The sequence below is a fragment of the Balearica regulorum genome, chromosome 3 (assembly GCF_011004875.1).
Source record: "Balearica regulorum gibbericeps isolate bBalReg1 chromosome 3, bBalReg1.pri, whole genome shotgun sequence".
Taxonomy (NCBI): domain Eukaryota; kingdom Metazoa; phylum Chordata; class Aves; order Gruiformes; family Gruidae; genus Balearica; species Balearica regulorum.
Genome location: NC_046186.1, coordinates 96,395,191 through 96,417,829, shown reverse-complemented (window position 1 = coordinate 96,417,829; position 22,639 = coordinate 96,395,191). Strand labels below are relative to the sequence as shown.

Below are 22,639 nucleotides of genomic sequence, written 5' to 3'. Positions count from 1 at the left end.
TACTGCTGAGCAGCCAGGACACTGCTGCATTTCTGCAAAGGCACTTTCTTAATCTCTTCCTATCACACCTCATCACTCTTAACTGCAATGTGTAAATCATTCTTCACAAATTATTACAGGTTTCTTATCTAAGCAATGCTGCTTCTGGGACTACACAGCTGAAAACAAAGTAAAATTAACTTCCCACACTTCAGAGCATGAAAAGTCACCCACAGCACCCCCTCCCCGCATACAGAAGGGCTCATATCACTCACCCCTGCACGACACTGAAGCTCTCCAAGGTTTCTTTGTCCCATGCTCCCAGGGACGACCAGTGATTTCCTCCCGGCTGTCACTCCCCGTGCTCTCAACCTGCCCCTAAGAGCAGCTTGCCTTGCCTTGCCTTGCCCTGCGGCGGCCGCGGCGGGCGGGCGGGCCGGGGCGGGGCTCCCGCCGCCGCGCTGCTGCCGAGCCGCTGCTCCCCGGGCGGCCGCGGCTGTCCCGGGGCAATCCCGGGGCACTCGGGGCTCGCTGGCGAGCCAAGGGAGCTGCGGGATCGGACGCGTGCCGAAAACAGCGTGTTCTCCGGCGTTCCAGCAACGCCAAGGGGCACAAGGCTCTGGCTCGTTTGAGTTTTGGTCAGCTGGTACTGCGAAAGCAAAAGGTCCCACTGATGAACTTACAGCTTTCAGCTGAGGCTCGTTTGACCTGCTGAGCTTTGCTGCGTTGGGATTGAAATATTGGACCATCTTCTAGCAAGATCTTCCTTTCTGCTGCACTGCCTTTCTCCTCATCCCTTCTTCTTAGCCTTCCACTGCAGGGGAAAAAAAAAAAAAAAGGTGGTTTTGATCAGGTTCATCAAGACTGTTTATAGACAGGACCTCATCCTGGGCTCAAAGTACAAATCTGAGATCTGGAGTCAGCAATTAAATGAAAAGAGCCTGTACAAACTTTTTGGGGAAAAAACCCCAACAAAACAAAACCAAACCTGACCTTGCAGCCTTCTAAAAAAACCCAGCTTTGAGTTTTAAAAAACGTCTGGCTAGAGGGCCCCGGAATGAAGTTGCTAAACATGAAACAAGCTTTGGTTATCTAGTGGGTTGGTGCCCGCTTCCAAGTTTGCCCTTTGATTTGGTGCAGCCAGCCTCTCAGTGGGAGAATGATAAATAAATGCTGGGAAATGTAGCCTTGACTTGTAGGTCAATTAGCAAATCTTTTGTTTTGCTAGGACCAGTAATTCCCAACTCAGGTACTGATAAATCACAATTTAGCTGCCAAGAACCATGGGAATTATGACATTACTATTTTTAATTGTTAATTTGGGGCTCTTTGTAGTGGCTTCTGATACTTTAGAATAGTTTTATGCTACCACCCTGAGGGTTAAAAACATCTTTTCACTTGTGGTGGTTCTCTTGAAATCAAACCAGCTGTAAAATACTGCCTAATTTTAGCTTAAAATAGCTGAAACCACCATGTTTCCTGTGGTTTCACATGAAACCATACACTTTGTGATGAGTGTGCCCACTGTCAAAAAATGAGGGTGTAAGGCAGAGCCAGGCAACTCGAAGGGTGTATTTGTCACCCCAGGGAAGGGCAAGAGCTGATCAAAGCTCAGAAGGACCTGAAGCAGTTAGGGAGGAGCTTTTTCTGTTCTTTGCTGTATTGCTACTTCTCATGACTTTATCAATGGATTAATGGTATTTCAACAATTTTTTTAGCTGCGGCTCCCAGAGACTAGGCAGATACACAGAAATTGCCATTAAAAAAAAAAGTCTAGCTCTCATCAATGTGGGAATAAGTTTAAAAGTATAGCATGGTTACCCAGAATGGCTCAGAGAGCACCTACCAGGGAAAGGCTAACTTATTTGTCTCCTTGATTTTATGATTTGAGGATATGTGTGTGTTTGGAATATGTGTGTATGGTGAGGCAGCTGTCTTAAGACTATTTAGTATTACCTCTTGTGTGCAGTAAATAAAATGCAAAAGACTACCAACTCCTTTTGCCCCTCCTAAAAGTTAGCGTCCAACCAGTATCAAAAATAGTGCTTCTGTGCAGACTCGGTGTTCTGGAACTTCCAGTGGTCTCACATCTGTGACTTATTCTAGCTGTCATTTGAATTAACAACAAAAAATGCAGATTGATATCATCTCTCCTGTTGACTAAAACCCAAGAGTTAGCAACAATGAAGAGAAGTATTCAAAGTCACTTGTGCTATTGCAAACCATACTTATATACAGGTTATCTACAGGAAGTGTTGTCAGATTCAGCAGAAAACAAAGGATAGGCCTCTCTACTGCCTTCATTCAGCCAGCCTTGTACATAGCATTGCTTTTGTAAACACATTGCCGCTGGCATGCCCAAAGAATACCATCTTGACTGAGGTCAAACTTCTCATGGATACATGATAACCCGAGTAGGGTTAGGTAACACCCATTTCACCTTGACCTGAATGGATTTTTGCATATCCAGCCTGATTACCAAATACTATTTAGGTTGTTTTCTTGTTAAGAACACAATGCAAAGAGAATGCAGACTGAGACAAGACTTATTTAAAAAAAAAAAAAAACAAAACAGAGTAAGGCATGTGCATGGGGATATATAGGTGAATTATGCTCTGATTCTAACAACACTAGAAGGTTGATAAGATTGTACTTACTCTAACCTGACATACCATATGGTAGATGACTCTTCACCTTTTCTCTGCTGGAAATATCCTCTATTGCATGGCTGAAATAGTATTAAAAGGGTCTAGTCACATTCTCACTAGACAAAATGCCTTTTTACTTGGACTATATTTGATATCTTTCCTTATCAGTGTCGATACTTCAGAAATCATGATACCTTAATTATAAAGAATATATGTGCTCACCAGTGCTTGCTGATCTGTTGCTGATAGAAACTGTGTGTAACTATGGAGGATGGCACGGCACAGAGGGGAATGCTTCCATCCCAGAGGTAGAGACAGCCCTAGTCCAAAATGAGGTGTCTGCCAAGCACATGGTAGTGAACACGTAAGAGAATATTAAATTCTCCTGAGCACCTTCCTCCATGCTAATGAATCCACCCCTGAAACCTCTCTGTGATAATTTATTATAAATAAGCCCAAGTCATTGTGATAATCCAAGGAGGTGAGATAAAATAGAAAGAACATGTTCCAGAATTATTTCTTATTGCATATAACTTTATTTCTAGAGATGAATGCCCCTGAATGATGCCAAACATGTGGGTGAGACAGCATGAAGTCAAATGATGTCATTCAGTCACAATTTTCTTGAGGAAATCAGTTTTCCATAATTAGGCTACTGTGCTGAACAATAGCTGAAATGCTTCATATATGATTGGTGTAGTGAGGAAAAGATTAAAAAAAGGCAGTGAAAACAGAGGCAAAAAGTGTACAATATGGTGCCTTTTTTAAGAACTTTTTTCCTTATTTTGATAATCCTGGAAAATCTTTTTGAGAATGAAAAAGAGCACAATAGCAAAACAGAACAGGTAATGGTTTTGGAAAAAGTAGAAGGCCAGCTCCTTTACTGTATAAATAGCATGAATAATGATGAAGCAGTATAGGAACAAGGCATACTGGTTTGGGGGCTGGAGTAGGTCTTGGAGTCCTTGGGTAAACTGTAGAAAAAGGAAAAGATGCACATTATGTCACACGACTCTGTCCCATTTGCGCTCAGTCCACGTGCTTCTCTGAGCACACGTGGCCCTCTGGCACACTTAGTTCTTAAAAAGTTGCTGTGAGATAAGCTGGCATGTGAACTGACAGCAAATCACCTACACTGTGTTAGTCATAGGTGATTCCCACCCATATCCGTAACACGAGCTAGGTTTTCTCTCTCTGAAATGAAGGTAAGTGACCTCTGAATATTTACTGCAAGAATGAGCGTGCAGGTACACAAAGCAGTTCGTGTGAAGTAAGTGCACACCCATGGTGAGGCTTTTGTGTATCCATCTCTACAGCTGTGTGGCACAAACTGTTGCCTGCATTTTTTCACTGCATGGTCATTTTCATACATTTACACATGCTCATGGGCAAACTTCCAGGACTCAATTTAATAAAATAATTCAGTAGTTAATTTTCTTAGTCCAGATGCATGTCACTTATTTAGCCAAATATATATTGGACCTGATCCTCATCTGTTTTGCTCTGGTATAACTTCATTGATTTCATTGGAACTGCATTTACATAACGGTGATCCTATCCAGGCCTATGGTTTAGCTATATGGGGAAAAAAAAAGCATATGGAAAACTTCAGATCTTCTATGGTGCTTAGCCAACTGCCATTCTTGTGCACAATCTGAGCTCCTATGTATAACCACAACACAAATGCTACAAATACTGTGTAAAACACGCCCTTCTATCCTGTCCTGATTCAGAGCACAGAACATGCAAGAGAAGACAAACATGCAAGTACTTCTAAAACATTGTTGATTTAGATTCAGATACTCTGCTTACTCTCTAAGTCAGTCCAATGTCAAATTGCATTAAATTGGAGGAGAATCAGGCCCACAGACCCCAATGTGATCAGGAAAAGCCCAGACAACCAAGACTTGCAGCTGTCCCATTTGCTAAACTCTGCAAAATAGAATGGTCTCTTCTGGGCTGGACTACTGGTAACAACAGACTCATATCCTGAACATATGATAACTTCATCTACGTCTGTAAAAAACAGGCTTGCAAAATCTGACTAATAGTCTAGAAAATTTGCATTACTTTGGTAGATTCTTTCATCCACTCATTTATCCATGCATTTATTATTTGAGTCATCTAACTAACCCAGGAAATTGATCCCACTGTAGAAGCAGGAAACTGATCAGAGTGGTGTTCAGAGCAGTTCCTCTGATGTTCAGGGGGAAAAATAAGGAAAAAATAGTTCTTGGATCCTTACATCATACACTTAATGAGTGAGTTAACTGTTCTTTAATATATTTTATAGCAATGAATGTCACCATAGTTCATATTCTAGGGAGCAGAACAACTCCATTCTCCTTAAGTATGTGTACAGGCTGTAAAGATCACCTAGACTAGTTGAGTCTAAAAGAAGTCATAGTACTATTCAACATGCAAAAGAATAAAACCTTACAAATTGCTTAACATAGGATGTGAATGTTGCAGTCTCTGTTGTGTTCAACCCTTTTTCCTTTCCCCACTTACTGATCTTTTTACTGCCTGTTGATAAATCTGCTCCATTCTGTCTTCATGAAGCCTTTGCTTTTCATTGTCCTCATGTTCATATTTCAGTTTACCCAGCACAAAATCCCACCTCACCCTCTCAAGTTCAATATCAGCTGCTGTGACCTGCTTGCCACAGAACTGTTCCAGATCCTCTCCACTGGTGGGTACTTCACCCTGCAAAGCGCTGGTTCCTTCCTTCATGTCCAAATGTGCCATACAACACTTTGCATCCATGCTCCCTGCTTTACTGTCTGAGATGAAAGATGATGTTGCCATGTCTCTGATGGCTCCCTGATATAAATTGGAAAAAGGGAGGATAAATTCGTATTAAAGCTGATAGATGAAAATAGAACATGTTCATCTAAGTCAACCTGAATATTTGTTCAAGTGATTATTCACACATTTGTATAACGAGTCACTAGTTCTCCAACATCCATTATTTCCCTTTAAAAAGTTTGTTCCTAGAGTTGGAAAAGAAATTTTCCATTGAATGTTATCTTAAAAAATAGGAAATATCCACCATATAAAAATTTTCTGATTTGAAGATGTAAAGAAATTTTTAAAACTATTTAATTACAGCCTGGTTGATCTAAACCAAACACTATGGCTCTTTTGACCACATGGAAGAATTTAACATGTTGTGAATTTGATGTTAATCCATGAATATGGGAACCACTGAGGTTATTTACCTCTGAGAAGTAACTCAAATATCTCATGATCCTCACTTTCCTTTGCACACTCCATTTCCTGGCTGATCTATATCTTCCATAATGCATTGTCATTTTACATCTGGAAGAATTGTATTTTCCACTTACCACCTTTTCATGCTGCTGCTTCTTGTTATCATTATTCTGGATTTCCTGTAAAGTAAGTTGAATATCGTTCTGATTTTCCTCAAGCTCTTCCATAGTTGTTTGGAATGAATATTCTGATCCCTCTAGATTGCTAAGTTCTTCCAAATCTCCTTGTACTTACAGGTCTTTAGCAAACAGAGTTCCTGTCTCAACATGGGAGACCTCCACTGATGTTAAAGCATCTCCGGGGATGTTCTGGAACAGAATGGGGTTATCTATGTGCTGACAATGAAGCAGATGACCTGTATGTAAGAAAAGGAGTAACTCTGAGAATAATGTAGGCACATACACATAGGGCATACTGGAGCCTATATGAAAGTGGCTAGGGGCTTAATTCTCATTTACATTCCATCATGTTCCTTGCCTACATAGGAATGAAAAAAAATAATCACTGGCTATAGGTCTGTTGGTATATCTTCTGAAAATATAATTTGTAGGCTTTTTAAGATGAGAATTTCTCAGCAATTCCCTTTACAGTAACCCATGGAGCTGGCTAGGGACCCCCAGAAAGTAAGAACAGTATATCACATTTCTTTAAAATGTAACGTAATCAATATCCTTCTGCAGCTCAAAGGATGGCTTTTCTTTAACAGAAATAAAACTTGACTGAAAATCTACCTTAGACTGGGGAGTTTCTTACTGCCTCCAGCATAGACAGATCACAACTTGTAGGGTACATCTAGTCATTAGCTAGAAGTCAATACTATACTTTTAACTGTCTGGAGCTAGGTAGACATTTCAGCATGTGAACTAAGAGTTCAACCTCTTGTTTCCAGGCTCATAGTACTTGCTGCATTTTATAAAAGTGATATAAGGCATAGATTTCACATCTGAGAAAAAAATTAAGCAAGTAAAACAATTAACTTATTTGTTATTGAGTTTGAGGAAGAGGAGCAGAGGAGGAAGAAAGTAAAGCAAGCTGATTCCCATGGGTAACTGATGTCCAAAGACAGGGCAGGTGGCAGCCTAAACATAAGGCAATGGTCTCCTTTTCACAGGATTTCCATACAGAAAATGTGAAACCAGCTGTCCCAGTTCAAAGGCAAGGCAGGACACAATGACTGCAGAGATTCTGCCCTTGGCTGACTTCATAACTGCCCTGTTCCCACAACAAACTGAGTTCTGTCACACTCCTTGTTCAACCATTGGGGCAGTATCCAGACTCTTTGAGGGGGACAGAGCTTACCTCTTCTGCTGTCACAGACCATCCTTCTTGGTCACTGGTTTCTCCCTTGTAAATACATCTATATGTTGCAGTGAAGCTTTCTGCCAGAATCTGTGGACTCCCAGAATGTCCTTGTGCCCAAATCAATTAGCTCTTTCTGGGAGGCAGGTTTATTGGATCAGATAATGCACCATGACAACAGCTATCCCATTACAGTGTTCCTGAATAGTTTCTCTTCCAGGTGTTGCACTGAATCTCATGGATGTAATTAGCCCAGGAATATCTGCACTGTCCTCTATTCCCTACTGTAGATATGCCAGCATCTCAGTTTCCCATCTATATACTGGAATCCCTTGCAGGGACTGGTCACAAGCTCACAGTGACTTCATGATACAGTAAAGGATGTCCCTGTAGTAAGGTAATGTGAGCACTTCACGAATCTTAAGGAAAACTTCCTTATTCTCTGTTATTGAGAAGTAGGGAGACTCTTCTACTGTTATTAGTCTATATAAAGCACCTTTCAGAAAAGGATCTATCAGTTACTGATTATATCACGTAAATAAACACAACAACCTCAATTGCTTTTTGCCTTGTTCCATATATCATATACACTAGTGCAAATTCAGTATATTTGCTTGGTAGGTGATGTGTGGAGAGATGAATGACAGATCCAGTGAAGATAAGAAAGACTAATGAAATTAATGAGACCACTTCCTATTGCATCATTTATCAAGTGTTTTGTCAGTTTACAGCTGGATTTTCAAATCCCAAGGCACACAGAAGACAGAATGATACACAGGGCTCTGGAATTCCATCATTAGTTTTGACTGAAAATATTAGAGAGTTTTTAATTGGTTTTGGTGCCAATGATCCAATTACTTAGTTAAATGTAGGTCCTATTTATTGAATAATCAGAAAAAGTGCAAGAAGGGATGTAGGATATTTGTTTACACATATGAATTTACATCTTTACCTTATGCTTTCCAAAGGTAATCTGTATTTTCTAAGAAGACACTGAAATGGAGCTGTGGCAGTCTTTGTGCTTTTCCTGCAGTTAAGTTTCCTGAATTCCTGATGAACAATGCAGATATCATAATGCCTTAAATGATTACTAATGATATATTTGTTCAGACAGTCTCAAGACATCCTCATGAATGTATTTCCCCATAAATCTCAAAGAACTATAAAAAGGATTTTCATCTCTGTCCAGAGATCAAACATTGTCGTGCAGTTAGGAAACCAATATGGTTTTGCTGAATGACTTAATGACAAGTGGAAGGCATAGGATGCTGTATGGTAGGCGTGGAACATACAGTAAACAGGTACTTGCAAAATCATTTACTCTCCCCATACCCAAAACATTTTGATCTTTTGCAGCCAGACTCACTACAAGGTACTTTGGAGAGTTGTGAAGTTCTCAGCATCTCACATGCTCTTGTACTTGATTTACTGTATTAAAATATTTGCCTTCACATTCAAACCAGAGAGGAAGCTAATGTCATCTCTTGTCACACCCGAAGAAGTGGAGGCTGCTACTTCCATTTTTAAAAGATGATCTCTTTTGCTCTGCTTTGCTTTCCTCTTATCTCTCTACACTTGCTGTCACTTTGCCAGCAGAGCTGATGTTAACACATAGCAGGAAGGTATACTGTTGCCGTCATTTGTGCTGCAGTTATTGCCATATATTGCAAAATTTTGCTTTCATTTCCTTTTTGATATGATGTTTCCATAGTTGTAAGGACACAGTAGGCCATATAACAGTTGGGATAACTGCATCTATTTAGAGTGAGGAACGTTCGTGCCTAAGTAGGAAGTCTGTCTTCACAACGTATTTTAATATCTGAAGATAATTTCTTTATAAAGCCTAATGCGTGTCATATGGGCATCTATGTTGGAGGCCAAATTTAGAGCAGGATGAGATTGTGAGCAGGTGCAAAGAATTCCAAAGGAATTCCAAAGATGGACTTTTTTGGTACTCAGGTACTGCAAGTTCCTACATAATATTTAATAAATGGGCAGGTCAGCAAATGGAGTTGTATCTAGACACTTAACAGCTGGTTCAGTCCCCTCAGGTTAGATGACCAGGATCATACAGTGCTGTTACACTGATACAGTTACAGCAATGTTGTTTGGAAAAATGAGAGAGGGTAGGCAAAATAGTTCCTTAGACTGCAGCTTTTAGGCTGTCAAAATAATAAGGTAGTCTTCCTTAGACACCTCTTAGAAAATAAATATCATCTGCTTTGTGGCACACACACTATTGCTATAGATTTTTATGCACTTGGGTTAATTTGTGAATTAATGGTGTGGTAAGAGGAGTTGTCTCCTCTTTACATATAGGGAATTGAGTCACTGGTTAAAACAAATTACATACCCATGTCTGATCTTTAGTCTTATGCCTTATCTGTGCAACCATCCTTCTTTGCTCATATTTTCTCCTTGCGAATAGTGCAGCAGTAGACAAGTTAAAATTCTTCTTAGAAAGAAAATAAGTATCACATTTCTCCTACATACATTGCCTTTTGAAAACAGACATAGTTATAAAGTTACTGATGCACAGAGGCATTCATACCAGAAAGAGTGGCATGCATAGGAAAATCCTGAGCAGATACAACTAACACATGCACAATAATTCTCACATTATGATCACACTGTGTGTGCAGTGGACAGTCAATTTCTGTAGAGTGGCAACATCACTAGGTCTTCCAGGATGCCAAACATTTAGAAATTCCAGACAAATGGCCAAATTCTTCTTTTTCTGGTTAGACAAAACTTAGATGCAAGAAAAGAGTATGCACTTCAGTGAAATTAAAATACGGGTAACCCTCATCAAATATAATGGCCAAAAATTATGATCATCAACTTTCCCAAGCTCTTTAAAGGCTAAACTACCTCCTCTATTTTTTGATCAATCCCAATGAACCATTTTAAATTATTCTAGCTAATTGTACTTCACTGTTCTTTTTAGTGAATTTTGATGACCACTCAGAATATACATTTGAATTTCCTGAAGATAAGCACAAAACACATGGGCTGTACACACTGGATAACAAAGACAATAATACTTAAGGTGTACTGAGAGAAAGTGGCATAATTTTTCTGTAAAACTCATTCTTTTGCTTTTTCTACAGTTTGCCTGATAAACTCAGGATCTGTTCCTGCGTCAGCACTGGGATACTTCATATTCATGAGCTGATTTATCATGGTTTCTTTTCTTCTGTACCAAGAAAAGAATTCTTCCATTTTGTTAAAACAGTGCAGAGCTATTGGCCTGTAACATTTAATTACCATATACAAACATACATGCATACATAAATATCTACATACATGATTATTTTAAGATAATTGTAAGTCATGAAGAGCAGAACAGGAAATATGAATATTTCTGTGGCCCATTAGGGCAAATTAATTTTCTGAGCGATAGTTTGGTTGAAGGATATGTGTGTTACAGTAATTCATCAAGATAGGAAAACCCTCCAGGGATCAGATTACCATCTAGAATAGGTTAGCAAACCTCGTTTTCTTCCATGACATTCTGCTGGTTTTCATCATCTGAGAATTTGGCCTAGAATATTTCATAACATTTCTGAGGCACTACAGGTAGAGTTCTGTTCTTTTACCTGACAAATAATACTGAGACACCCAAACCCAGGTACTTTTTACATCAGTATTTCATGGAACACTGACAGATGTGTTTCATTGGCCCTACATTTTGGAGCTTCCAAAATTATTATTATTTCAGACTTTACCCTGTACTCATTAAAAATGTAACTATACTCCAGCAATAATAATTTCTTGAAGCCTGGGTCCAACCCCACTCACCCTGGTGAAAAGGTGCAGCCTGGCTTCTCTCAGCATTAGAACAATGCTGTCCAGTTGTCTAGGCTTGCAAGACAGTTAAAGATAAGAGCAGGAGGCTTTGCATGTTGTGTCTCACTGCTTTGAGTAAGCAGAGAAAACCAACAAGCATCAACAACCAGCATAAAAGAAAGCACCACCATTTTGATTGTCCTGAAATTTTATACTCATTTTGCACACCTGTAATTGACATAATGAGATTCAAGACAGCACAGTATTGCTGTCATGGTATTTAAAGGCAGCTTTTAGTCAGAAATAATTATATGGGAATTCAAAGATATCCAGAGTTTCAGTAAGGAGTTGGTGGTTTGGTTTTGCCATAGGACCTTTAAGAACTATGAGTGCATTTAAAATGGGGAAGGACTTTTCTGAACACCTGACATGAACTTCTACAGTTGTTCCAGGTAGTATTAGAAATAAGCTCTGAATAAACAAAATTCTTTGTAAAACCCGAGCTACTTTTGATGCTGGTTTCACTGCAGTCAGCATATCAATCACTGAAGAATTAATGAAGTTTTTGCTTCCAAGTGAATTGCTCCAAGATCTAAGCCCAAAGTTTTGGTTACGTTCTGGATCATTGATAGAGTCCATGCAAAGGAAAGGCCAGTCCTGAAAGATGAATGCAGTCTTTCTTCTGTTGGCTTTGGGCCATTGCTATAGAATATAGTTTCTCCCATTGCTTATGCCTACATGAGTTTCACAACTGCTTGCAGATCTATTGGAATATAAGATCCCTTCAAGAGAATGACAATCAGCTGTCAAAATGTCATTTCTTCCTATGTAGATGTTGGTTGGGTGGTGTCTCGTTTGAGGTAGTTCTACATTCCTCATTATAACCACAGTTTACTGCATTCATTGCAAGGACAGGAGCACTTTCAATAGCTGGCAAATCTCATTTTTTTGAATATTCAGGATATCTGTGTTCAAATTAGATGATTCACTAAAATTATAGTGTATCATATCTCTGCTTAGAAAACTTAGCATATACACTGAGAAAGGAAGGAGATGGAAATACAGCTACTTGAGAAGCCATTTCCAGTGTTCTGAGAACAGAGAGGTACAACACATGCTGTTAGCAATCAGACCTGTGCTCAAGCCAGAGACACCATCACAGAGCTGACACCATGATTTATTTGGATACCTGCTCTTACTCTCCTCCTAACCTGGGAACCAGCTCATGATGGCAGCTGTACTTAGAAGTACCCCCACACTAACACCACTCACATTAAATGCCAGTCTAGTTACTCAGCCTGCTCCATTTCACACTATGTGGTCAGAACTATCTCACTATGACATTAGCATTTTAAATATGTTTCTCAGTTATTAGCAATCCTCCTCCAAAAGAAGATAATTATTACTTCAAAGAGAAAAAAATCCGTTCTCAAGCCATCAAGACTAGATTTCTTCTTTTCTTTTTTTTTATTAAATACACATTGACATTTCTATAAACTTTTTGGGATGGTATTTTCCTCTTTATGACTAACTTTACTGAACACCAATAATATGTCTGTCTTGATACAAATATGTAGATGAGTCCCTTCTCCCAGGACCTTACCATATAAACCAAGGTCAGATGATTCAGTTAAAAGCCCAAGTTGTTCCTGGCACAGCTCTACTTCTGTAAACGGAGCACATTACTTATTTACACTAGCTGACTTTTATTTTTTTTTTCCTCAAAAAGGAAGTACAATTATAGTAAGAGCAATGGAAGCACAATAGTGTTTCTTAGTCTGGTGAGTGGAAGTTGATAATTCAGGACACACGTACAAAGAGCAATTTGGGAGATGACACTTGCTGTTTCAGAGAAGTAAGGCAAAAAAGAAGGCAAGAAAATCCTTATAGGACAAAGATAAAAAAGAAGAAACAAGTCAAATACAGGGACTGAATGAAGAAAGGAAGCTAACAAATAGCTGTAAATGGCAATTGCTCCTGAAAAACAAAGCAGATTAATATCACCAAGACTGAACTCCCTCATGGAGAAGGTCTAGGAACAAAGAACAATAGATGACTCAGGGAGAAGCAAAAGAGCAAAGAAATATTAACTGAACATAGACACTCTTGATGTGAAAGGCAGTCTCTGTCTTCAATCTGCATTTGTGTGTATTGCATGGGGAGGAAGCCAACATTGCACCATCCCAGGGCACGCATCCCCTTGGCATAGTGTAACCCTGCTAACGCCATGTTTCTCAGCTCCCTTCATGGTCTCACAGTAAGTTAGTCACGTCCTAGAGAACATTTCCCTTTTGGAGATTTGCACTTACTAAAAAACTTAACAAACAACAGGCACCAGGTCTTCATAGTTAGTCCTTAACATAATTCCTGCTGAGGTTTTCTACCAGCATAACTCATCTTCATCATCCAGGCTATCAGCTTCTTGTTCCCTGAGGGCAAATACTGACAGATTCTCTGTCAGCAAAAATCACTACTACCTAAGCACACCCTTTGTCCAAGAAGCAACTCCCAGAGCTTCCCCTTCAACACTTCTCTGAGACACCTAAAGCTGTTCTTTTAATTTTAACCAGGAGGTGTCTAGCTAGTAAGTACTTGGCCCCATTTTCCAGCTTCTCTGCTGCTGCTCCAAGCAGCCATCTCTTCAAATGGTAATATCATGCAATATTGGGAAGGGGAACACGGGGAGGTCATATCATAGCCTATACAGCACAACTCAGGAACAATGCTGACCATCGTAACACAGTCAAGGCTCCTTTACCCCTCGGTTTTAAAGACAGTACTATAAGGAATGACAGTATTATATAATGAAGAAGAAAAGTGCTCTATCACCCTAAAGTGACCTGCTGTAGTTATCATTCTTGCTTCCAGATAAACTACTGTGGCAACACAATAACAGCAAAGAAAACGCATCATACTGACATAAGGCTTGGCAAACTATTCTGGAGTGAGGCCAGGAATGGCGAATGGGCTTGAACAGCCAGATGTAACAGCATGAAAAGATTGGGCTATGCAGACAAAGACATAACAAACTTCAGGGAAGTGTCTATCACTGATGCAGTTACAAATGTTCATAGTATTGGGAGATGGAGCACACGCAACACTGAATAGTCTTGTGTTCTGTGTCTCCACTTAAATAGCAATTCGACTGTTCTTGAGTGGATATGTGACTGGACAGGAACAACCTACAGATGACTTTTCTCCATTACTGAGCTTTCTGCAAAAGCACTCTACATTCAAAAGGATGTTTCTGGGTCTCTGTGTGTGTGTGAACAGTATGCCTAATTATTGCCTGTATTGTCTAGGTGGCCACATAATGTATTACCAGTATCCAGAACCAGGCAACAGCATCAGTAGATGTGGGAAGTTCATAAACTTACTCTTAGACACAATTTACGCCCCCCTCCCCCCGACCCCACCCACAGTGGAGAAGCTAAAGGAGCAGTATTTCATCTAGATCACAAAAAAGGAAATGGAAACCCAGAAAAACCAGTCTCGGTGAGAGAGCAGAGACCATCTGCTGCAGCACTGTGCTGCATAGCCACCAACTCACTAGGTGAACAGGATATTTGGTTTTTGAAGACAAGATGAACATGAGTCAGCAATGTGCCTTTATGGGGGGTGAGGGGGTCAAAGGCATACTAGGCTGCATTAGCGAAAGTGTAGACAGCAGGTCTTATTCTCTCTGTTCAGCACTTTTGAGATGACACCTGGAGTACTGTACAAAGTCTGAGCTCCCCAGTACACAAAAGACACTGTCAAACTGAAAGAAGTCCAGCAGATGTATCCTAAGATGACTAGGGGACTGCAATACTGCATGAATGAGAGACCTGGGTTTGTTCAGCCTACAGAAGAAAAGTCTATGGGGGGGATCTACCTGCTCTATTAATTGCCTAATGGGCAGTGGTAAAAAAGACTGAGCCAGATCCTTCCCAAGGAAAAGGCCAAGAGGTGATGAGCACAGGTCACAGCCAGGGAAGCTCTGATCAGATACTAGCAAAACTTCGCAGTGAGAATGGTCCGGCACTGGAGCTGTTACTCTGAGAGGCCAAATGACGCTTGTGAACAAGGGCTCAGAGTCACTTTCAGGTGGGAAGAGCAATTCCCAGCTCCTTCTGTGGAGAAGCACTTAACTGAGCTGAGCTTTAACCATCACTCTATGAAGGGACTTACCTTCAGCCCACCAATTAATAACAGCTTGTTTCTGTGTATGCCCGTGGCTCCATGCTGACCAGCTGCTTCGTTTGCAGTGCTTGCTGCAGGGACTCAGACTGTGCTGGGAGCTGCAGTTCTGGCTTGGGACGTGGGAGGATGTGGGTTGCTGATGTGTAAATGAGAGGGAGAGAGAGGTGTGAGATTTGAGGGTGGTGCAGGTTCGCATACTGAGCTGAGATGCCAATTTGTAGGAGTGAAGAAACACAGTAGGATGCTATAAAAGAGGGCTGTCTTTTTCTGTGTATATGCATTTTCTCTCATGGAAGGTGTCAAACATACCTAGAAACTCAGTGTCTCATAAGTCAGAAAATGTCATGTTTTTGAATCATCTACCATGGAGAAAGGGGAAGAAGAAAGTACATTTATGTTATTGTGAAAATCAGAGAACCCAAAAATCTATTTTGTAACAGAAAAATGTCTTTATAAATAGTACTGTGGCCATCAATGGTATGCGCTTCCTTTTATGTAAATCACGGTATTCCCCAGAAATCAACTAACTGGGAAGGAGAACAGATCTTTTCCACCCATAACTGGCTCTTGATTTTAGTGCCAGTTTGGTGATAAATGCCAGTTGAAATCATAGACATATGATGTGTTAGCATTATACGTGAGCTTTCAGAAAGTAGAGATGAGGTTAAAGGTTTCAAATCAATACATACCAGAACAAGGAGTTAAATTAGCTATTAGTATATGACCAGTAGGTTCTATGCTGACAGTGGTAACAGGAGATAAAAAAGAAAACAGAAGGGAAGAGATTTTGAAGCAGAGTCACAGCTATTTCACACTCAATATCTGAAGGAAGTTGAAATAGAAAAGAAGTGATGCTCAGAAGGAAATACCTATCAAAGAGAAAGGAACTTGTGCCAGCTCTTAAGAATGGATGATGGGTTCTCTATTAGCTCAGATAAGCTTGTTGCTATGAACAGTGTCAGAGGCCTTTCAATCTTTATCTGTATGGTCTGATATTTTCCAAAAAGAGGAAAAAGCAAAGTGATGAGGTCATGGGATTTACCTGTAGGTAACCCATTAGGGTAACGTATGGAAAAATATGTCTTGAATGAACATTTGCCAAAGCTGATTAGAGAGCTTTTGCTGTCAAACAATCTGGAAGACCTGGAACAACTTTGAAGCATGAAGATCACAGAAGATGATACACAGCTGGCAAGGATGTGGCGGGATTCAGAAACAAACAAAGTTAACCAAATGTAAAAGGTGTTTGAGGAGGAAATGGAGGAGGTATGTCAATCATCAGCCCAACAATCAGTAAGCAAGGATGGGAAAAGGTAGGTTGGACAGGGCACAGAAGGAAGCAGCATACCCGACTCAGTTGTTAAATGCTTCTGCATTTTGCTAATGTCTCCTTCCTTCAGAAAATACTCTTCAGAAAACCTCTTAGCCTGTTTTAAATTAGATTGAGGAATATGCCAATAGTGCAAACATATTCTCAGACAATGCCAAAACACTCCTTCTTGGGAAGCTCAAGTAGATGAGGTAGGTTATTAAAGTACGATGAGTTCTGCCCTGAAGAAGGAAGGTTAAAAGTTCAGAAGAAAAAGAAATTAAAACTGAAAAAATATATTCAGACTGCTGAGAATAACTCACTTGATGGATGACTTCGGTGTTTTTACCTACCTCCTAAGGAAATTTAGCTCACTCAAGTGACCACCTGACACCTGACATAGACTGTTCAAGACCTTATACCATCAAGTATTCTTGTCCTCATCCCCAGTTGCCTGACAGAGCATCCAAACTCTAACTCCTGCTGACACAGGCCTAGTATGCATTTTCCCTATTTTGCACAAAATACTCATAAATGCAGCCTCCCTGTTTGACAATCCTAATATCTACTAATCCAGTGATTAGACTGCTCACTTGGTGAGATGTGGAGGTCTAAATTCATATCTCCACTCCAAATCAGATGAAGGATTCAAACAAATTCAAACTCTACTTTTCAATTTTCTGAAAATGTCACAGCTTGAAGCCCTCATCTCCAGCAAATGTGAATCCTAAGAGGAGAGTAAAAAGCTACCTCTGAAGAAACACAAGACAAAGTTTATTCCTCCCCTTAGCATTTCCAGATGGCTATCTTGAAGTGCCAGGATACCAAGCAGCAACTTTTAAATTCCATTGAGTTACTGTTGAATGCTATAGTTCCTAAGTCCCTCTCTGGGTTTTGTCCTTCATATATCTGCCTCAAAAATTTTAGGGACAGGTTTCTAAAAGTATTGGAGCACCTAATGACATCTCCATGATCATGTGAAGGTTTAGTCAGTATAATTTTTCAAGAGCAAATAACCATCTTAGGTGTTCGACACTCATTAGCTAAAAAAATAGAGATGCCAAAGTCATTAACTGGGTATTTGCATTAGTACAGCTAAAGGCAACAACAAATATGGCTCCTCTAGAGCTAGTAGGCAAGATCAACAAGAAATAATATTAACTCAGTGTGTAACAGATGAAGATCTGACACAAAGGTCTCAGAATTCAGTTGATTTATGTGGGTTGTTAGGATTGACCTTAGGTTATCCAAGCTGAAGAGAAAGTCTGTGGAGGTCTGGACAATGAATCCAGACAACTGAGCCTATTCTGGTTTTTAGCCACATGACCATCTAATGAGATCCATAACTGAGCTAACAGTTCAATTTTTTAAAAGTTTAAAAAAACCCAAACAATACCACTGCAGTATTTAGCAGCCCTATGTAATTTACTGTCAGTCAAAAATGTAACACATGGTGGAGAGGCAAATAAGATTTATTTTTAAATCTGAGAATGATTCAGTTACAGTAGGTCATTCCCCCCACAAAAGGCTACATTCTCCTTTCTCCATAGTGAATTCTATAGAAACTTCCTTGAAATGCTTTCATGCAATTTATCAGATTCTCTGCTGCCTTTTTTTTTTTTCAGGTAGTGAAGGTTATTGGGCATTTTCTTGCTCTTCCAATACAGTATTGCATGACTTTCATATATATATATACACACTTTGAGAAATTTTGTCTAAGCTTTCTTTTATCATTGCTCATGACATTTTCATATGAATAGTTTTTAGTGCCATTGTTAAAAATGGGAGATGTCTGCAGTCCCTTGTTTTTCTTTGTATTTGTCACACAAAAAGTCAAATGAAACTACCTCTTTCCAATTGGAATTTTCCTCACATGGACTCAATCCACTAGTGAAGTATCTGGACATTCTAAAATGCATTGTCAATGTTTTTTGAATACTGAGGTATTTTTCCACAAAGACTGATACACACTACTTTGAAGAGAGGGAGTCAGCATGTCAAAGCCTGATCCAGTGATGACTGAAGTAATTGTCCTAATTTTGTCCATATTTCCATATTACATGAGCTCTGTCCTACTAATTCAGCTGATGTCTACGAGGATGTCATCAGTTCTGGTAAGATTTCACATTCTTGTTCTGGCATAGCTCTAATGTAGGTGATAGATCAATGGGCCATTCCCTGGGAACACTGTTTTGCATCTGAGTCCAGAAAACAGACTCTTTGTCTGGCTTGGGACAGCAGTCATCTACACTGAGCATCTAGCACCTGCTGTGTACAGTTTGCAAGCCAGTGTCATCCGAACACAGTGGGTAGCAGCAACCCCATGATTGTTTCTGTCTGCTGTTCTGGACACCTCCCACACACAGGCTTTTCTAGTACCTGCTTCTTATAATAAACTGACAATATAAAAGATGTCTTCCTTTTAATTTCACTTGATTCCATTAAGTCTGGCCTACAGCCTTCACCTATGGATAAAAAGACCTATTTTGTTCTGCAATGGTTCCTTCACCTTTTCTTTCATTCTGAAATATGCCAGACACTGGAATTTATACTTCCTCAGGTTTCTTCCTCAACAGTGATTACTTCAGTGCATGCATGGCAGGCTCTCTGCATTTACAGATTTCAGTGATGCTATGTCACGGGAGATACACTTTCAGAAACATTAAGGGAATGTACAAAAAACATCATCCACTGTGCAATCCTCCAAATGATTCCACTGTCACTGGGACCTAACCAGCTTTACAGACTCAAGGCCATTCTGTACATGCTTTTTGCCAGCACACATTCGTTACATAGAGACCTAAGTTTTATGGTTTTTATCTTTGCATACCCCAGCTATATGGAATAGATATGTTCTGTATCCTGTGAGTCTTGCTGATACTGGCAATGTTAATGTTTTAGACTGGGCCATGATTCCTTACATGTTATCTCACTTTATTTGTGCCTTACTATGGTACTTCTGCATCCATGAAAAGAATTCTGCATAGTTTGTCACCGTTTGATAAAGGCAAAGCCCTGATAGAAATTAGTCTGGCCAGGGATGTCAAGGACAGCAAGAAAAGCTTCTATAGGTATGTCAGTGATAAAAGGAGGATGAGGGAAAATGTGGGTCCCCTCCAAAATGAAACGGGTGACCTGGTCACCCAGGATATGGAGAAGGCTGAGGTACTCAATGACTTCTTTGCCTCAGTCTTCACTGGCAAATGCTTGAGCCACACTGCCCAGGTCACAGAAGACAGGGACTGGGAGAATGCAGAACCACCCACTGTAGGAGAAGATCAGGTTCGAGACTATCTAAGGAACCTGGAGGTGCACAAGTCCATGGGACCTGATAAGATGCATCCGCGGGTCTTGAGGGAACTGGCGGATGAAGTGGCCAGGCCACTCTCCATCATATTTGAGAAGTCCTGGCAGTCCGGCAAAGTTCCTGGCGGCTGGAAGAGGGGGAACATAACCCCCATTTTTAAGAAGGGTAAAAAGGAAGACCTAGGGAACTACAGGCCGGTCAGTCTCACCTCTGTGCCTGGCAAGATTATGGAGCAGACCCTCCTGGAGACTATGCTCAGGCACATGGAAGATAAGGAGGTGATTGGTGACAGCCAACACAGCTTCACTAAGGGCAAATTGTGCCTGACAAATTTGGTGGCCTTCTATGATGGGGTTACAGCATCGGTGGATAAGGAAAGGGCAGCTGACATCATCTACCTGGACTTGTGCAAGGCATTTGACACTGTCCCGCACGACATCCTTGTCTCTAAATTGGAGAGACATGGATTTGATGGATGGACCACTCGGTGGATAAGGAATTGGCTGGATGGTCGCACTCAAAGAGTTGTGGTCAACGGCTCAATGTCCAAGTGGAGAACAGCGATGAGTGGCGTTCCTCAGGGGTCGGTACTGGGACCGGCACTGTTCAACATCTTTGTCGGCGACATGGACAGTGGGATCCAGTGCACCCTCAGCAAGTTTGCTGACGACACCGAGCTGTGTGGTGTGGTCGACATGCTGGAGGGAAGGGATGCCACCCAGAGGGACGTTGACAGGCTGGAGAGGTGGGCCCGTGCAAACCACATGAAGTTCAACAAGGCCAAGTGCAAGGTCCTGCACGTGGGTCGGCGCAGTCCCAAGCACAACTACAGGCTGGGCGAGGAATGGATTGAAAGCAGCCCTGAGGAGAAGGACTTGGGGGTATTGATTGATGAGAAGCTCAACATGAGCCAGCAGTGTGCGCTTGCAGCCCAGAAAGCCAAGCGTGTCCTGGGCTGCATCAAAAGAGGTGTGACCAGCAGGTCGAGGGAGGTGATCCTGCCCCTCTACTCTGCTCTGGTGAGACCCCACCTGGAGTACTGCGTCCAGCTCTGGGGGCCCCAGTACAGGAGAGACATGGAGCTGTTGGAGTGAGTCCAGAGGAGGGCCACGAAGCTGATCAGAGGGCTGGAGCACCTCTCCTATGAGGACAGGCTGAGAGAGTTGGGATTGTTCAGCCTGGAGAAAAGAAGGCTCCGGGGAGATCTAATTGCGGCTTACCAGTACCTGAAGGGGGCCTACAGGAAAGATGGTGAGGGACTGTTTATCAGGGAGTGTAGTGACAGGACAAGGGGTAATGGGTTTAAGCTGAAGGAGGGTTGATTTACGTTAGATGTTAGAAAGAAATTCTTTACTGTGAGGGTGGTGAGGTACTGGAAAAGGTTGCCCAGAGAGGCTATGGATGCCCCCTCCCTGGAAGTGTTTAAGGCCAGGTTGGATGGGGCTTTGGGCAGCATGGTCTACTGGAGGGTGTCCCTGCCCACAGCAGGGGGTTTGGAACTAGATGATCTTGGAGGTCCCTTCCAACCCAAACCATTCTATGATTCTATGAAAATTGAATTAGACTAGCATTAAGTTTTTCCTTTGTGGTCTTTGTCACTGGTAGACTACAAGTATTCATGAAATGTATGATATCACAGAACTTCCATACTACTACATATTCAAACTGTTTCACAACCCTACTTTATGGATTTATTTTCTTGTTTTCCTACTGAGTCATCCATGGAGGTATTGCATGACCTCAAAAGACTCTAAATCTGTGCTACTGGAAGAAAGAGAGGCATGGACATTCTTGTACGGCTCTTCATCAGACGTGCCGTAGTAGATTTCTTAGCATCACCTGCTCCACTTTGCTCTGAATTGGGTAATTGTTAACGAACTGCCATTTTCTTGAGACAACTAGAGCTTTTTTTGCTGTCAGTGGCTTGGATTTGCAGTCAGCAGTCAGAATAACTGAAGACTCATTTCAGAGCTAGTCGAGTTTCCCCACAGCTGTACTGCCATCTGGCCTGTTTCTTTTACATCATGCTCCATGTCTCATTATTCTTTTCCTATGAGCTGTCCTTGTGTCTATTAACTATCACAACTGCTTGTTTTCCCTTGCCTGGGATTTGTTCCTCTAATCTCTGCTTCAGTTCCTTCAGAATTTATTCAGTCACAGGGTATTTTTGAGCTGACTGAGTATTCCCTTGCCTCAGAAAAAAATGTGACCTCTGTAATACAGGTTCTGACCTCAGCTATATTCCCCTCCAACCAAAGAAATTTGGGGCTATACACTCCAAGCAGGTAGCTTCAGCAAGGAATTCTGGAAAGATGAGTGGTTGTATGTAAACACTCCAGAGAGAGCGTAGGAGAGAATGGGCTGTGGGCCTCTGCTCCTCCTTGCAGAGGGTATGGCAGTATCTTCAAGGTTATCACACAGCAAGTTAGCTGGAAAGGAAAATGCAGAAGATTTTTGTATAGCAAAGCTGCCTGTTGGAGGACACTGATGAGCCAGGAAGCATCTGGGAAGAGTGACAGTTTTGGATGAGGAAGGGAAAAGGGACTTGCTGCCTTTAGTCAAATCTCAGAGTTGAAGATAGTGACGCACAAAAGGAAGCTTCCTCCAGCTCTGCTGGGCTAGAGGGAAAGGGGAGTCACTGCTTGTCAGAAGGAAGCCATGCTGAGGAGTGACAGACTGATTTCTCTGCTGCTTTGTCTTTTGTCCATTCTGTTACTGATAAGGATAAGATAAGGGTAACCAAACTGAAGACCCAGATTCCTGACATCAAGATGGAAAAGGCAGAGGGGTCACAGTGAATGAAACTGAGAATGAGATAAAAGTAAAATTTGTCATCAGTACAAATCTAGTGAA

The 22,639-nt window shown here is 41.1% G+C and overlaps 1 long non-coding RNA gene across 20 annotated transcripts in view; it reads right to left on the bottom strand.

Annotated features, from left to right (window-relative positions):
* Nucleotides 1-472, bottom strand: part of LOC142601077 (uncharacterized) — a 102,860-nt gene extending 102,388 nt beyond the window's left edge. For 18 of the 20 annotated variants that reach the window (XR_012834667.1, XR_012834663.1, XR_012834673.1 and 15 more), the window contains exon 1: nucleotides 255-410. This is a non-coding gene — a long non-coding RNA (uncharacterized LOC142601077). Of the gene's footprint in view, nucleotides 1-254 lie in introns of all 20 variants that reach the window. The other 2 variants (XR_012834670.1, XR_012834665.1) reach the window with 2 other exon arrangements.
* Between the last annotated feature and the right edge of the window lie 22,167 nt (nucleotides 473-22,639).